We start from the raw sequence: 2,635 nt of genomic DNA on the forward strand, positions 1-2,635 counted from the left end.
ATGGATTGTCTGTTTTTTTTAAATGAATATTAAAGTCTCCTACTATTATAACTTTGTCGCTGCACACTGCCAAGTCTGCAGCAAAGTCACTAAGTTCTTTTAAAAATTCAGAATAGGGCCCTGGAGGCCTATAGATATTAACTAGTGTGAATGCATTTTTATTTGTGGCTGGATTTGATATATTAATGTAGAGAATCTCAAAAGAAGTAAAGGTGATAGTGTTTTTGAGTAATATCTAGTGTATTCTGGTAGATTATGCATACTCCACCTCCTCTGCCTGATAATCTAGGGCTATGTACATATTTATAACCTGCGGGAGAGGCTTCATTTAGTGCTATATATTGATCAGGTCTAATCCAGGTTTCAGTTAGGCAGAAAAGGTCCAGTTTCTGATCACATATGATTTCATTTACGATCACTGCTTTCGAGGTTAGTGATCTAATATTAAGTAGACCGAGCTCTAGACCGAGGTCTGAGGTGCTGCTGTTATCATTTGATTGCGAGATCGTTTGATTTAACACTGATTAAATTATTAAAACGAGCTTATCTAGATGTTCTATGTTTGGGTTTAATTCGGGGCACAGTCTCAATACGGTAAAACTCAGGTGACGCCTCAAAGCAGCGCGCAGACGGTCGGTTTAGCCGGTCTGTCTGCGGCCTGGTCTCGACTCTGGATTGTCAGCAGCCTTTTACACTCCTCTGCCGACTAACTAGCAGACTATGGGCTATGCTGCACGAAAGTAGGGCAGCACCCTCCCGCGTGGGGTGGACACCATCCCTACCTAAAAAACCAGGCTTGCCCTCAAACTGTAACCAATTATCTATGAAGCCCACATGATTGTCTGAACACCACTTGGACATCCAGCGGTTCAGCGCTGTGAGTCGGCTGTAAGACTCAGCTCAGTCGGCTGTAAGACTCATTGGGATGGGGCCAGAGCAAATTACGGCATCGGACATCATCTGGTCCAGTTTAACCACCTCTTTAATATTATCCTTCATAACTTCAGACTGCCGCAGACAAATATCATTGGCCCCTACATGAATAACTATCCTTAAATATCTCCTGTTTGCTAACCACTTAAGGTTGCCGCTAATGTCCGGTGCTCTGGCTCCCGGTAAACAGCTAATGGTTACAGCTGGAGCCTCTAAAGGACGAGCTATTTTCACGTGTCGAACAATAGAGTCTCTTATTACCAGAGTTCTTTGAACAGGCTTCTCAGCGGGTGTTTCACTGAGAGGGGCAAACTTGTTTGACACGCGAATCAGGGGGAGGGAGTGGTGTTCCAGTCGGCTAGCTTCGGCCTTAGCGCTAGCAATTGCCTTAGCTTTCCAGCTATGCCGCTAAATAAGCGCTAGAAAGTGGTAGAAAGCAGAAAAAACAAGCTAAACACGGAGACAGTGATTCCTCCAAGGTCCGGATCAGGAGTCAGGATTTCCCACAAGGGTTAGCGGCAAGCATTAGGGTCAGGGGATTAGGTAAAGGTCAGAAATGGAGTCAGGCTGAGAAATGCTTACTAAATGTTCTGTTTCAATACGCAGGGTCAGAACTAGGTCTAGTGTATGGTTGGACCTATATCTATGAGTTGGACCTATAACATTTTGAATAAATCCCAAAGCATCTAAGATTGATTTAAACCCAGTTCTAAGGGGGTCCTGAGTCTTTTCAAAGTGAATATTGAAATCTCCAACAATCAAAGCCTTATCAGTAGAGACAGCTACTTCTGAAAAGTCAGCAATTTCACAAAAATTGCATTTCAAGAAAATCTGTATAAGGTCCAGGAGGATGATGGACTGTAATAAGCAGAAAAGAGTGCTGCTTTCTAGAAGCCGGAAAAAAGCCTGCCACTTTAAGGCTAAGCACTTGAATGATTTAGCTTCATAACCTGAGTTTAGGATTATACCTAGAACTGAATCATAGATTGAGGCTACGCCGCCGCCACGACCAGACCTTAGTGGAAAACTGCAGTAGTTAAAGCCTGGTGGAGTCGATTCATTCATAGCAATAATTTATTAGGTTTAACCCACGTTTCACAAAGACAGTGAACTGAGGGGGTTTACAGTAATCATTTCATTGACAATGACAGCTTTACGTGCTAGAGACTGTACGTTTAACAGCCCAAACTTAATGCGGGAGTTGCTAGTACTCGAACATCACGAAGCGCTAATGTTGAGTCTAATCAGGTTGTAAAAGACCCCAGGCGGCTCAGACGAAGCCCATCTCTACGGTAGAGGGCTGGATGCTCCCGAAACCTCTCCCAGATGTCTAAGAAGTCTGCTCCAACGCTGACGCACCAATCCCGAAGCCAGCAGTGGAGAGACGGCTGAACGGCTCGCTCCTTCAACCGTACGCGGGCGTCCATCTTCTTCCGGACGGTGTGATACCAGAAGCTTGCGGAAGTGCTACTTCAGAACCTCGCTGCCGAGACGACGTTTGTTCCAACGTGGAGAACCACGGTGCCAACGGCCCCCAGCCTCGTCTTCTGTTGGTAGAGCCCGCTACTCCAACAGCCACTGGATCTGCCGGTCCAGCAGGGCAAGCTCCTAGCTGAGCGTTCGAAGAGCACGTTCCTCCACGGTCACCATGTTCCTCGAGGTAAACAAACACACAGAAACACAATCGATGGATGGTGAGACG

At 45.7% G+C, this 2,635-nt stretch overlaps 1 pseudogene; it reads right to left on the reverse strand.

Moving 5' to 3' along the window:
- Positions 1-652: 652 nt before the first annotated feature.
- LOC140574528 (uncharacterized) lies at positions 653-2,360 on the reverse strand (annotated as a pseudogene).
- Between the last annotated feature and the right edge of the window lie 275 nt (positions 2,361-2,635).

This window comes from Salminus brasiliensis, chromosome 12, assembly GCF_030463535.1.
Source record: "Salminus brasiliensis chromosome 12, fSalBra1.hap2, whole genome shotgun sequence".
Lineage (NCBI taxonomy): Eukaryota > Metazoa > Chordata > Actinopteri > Characiformes > Bryconidae > Salminus > Salminus brasiliensis.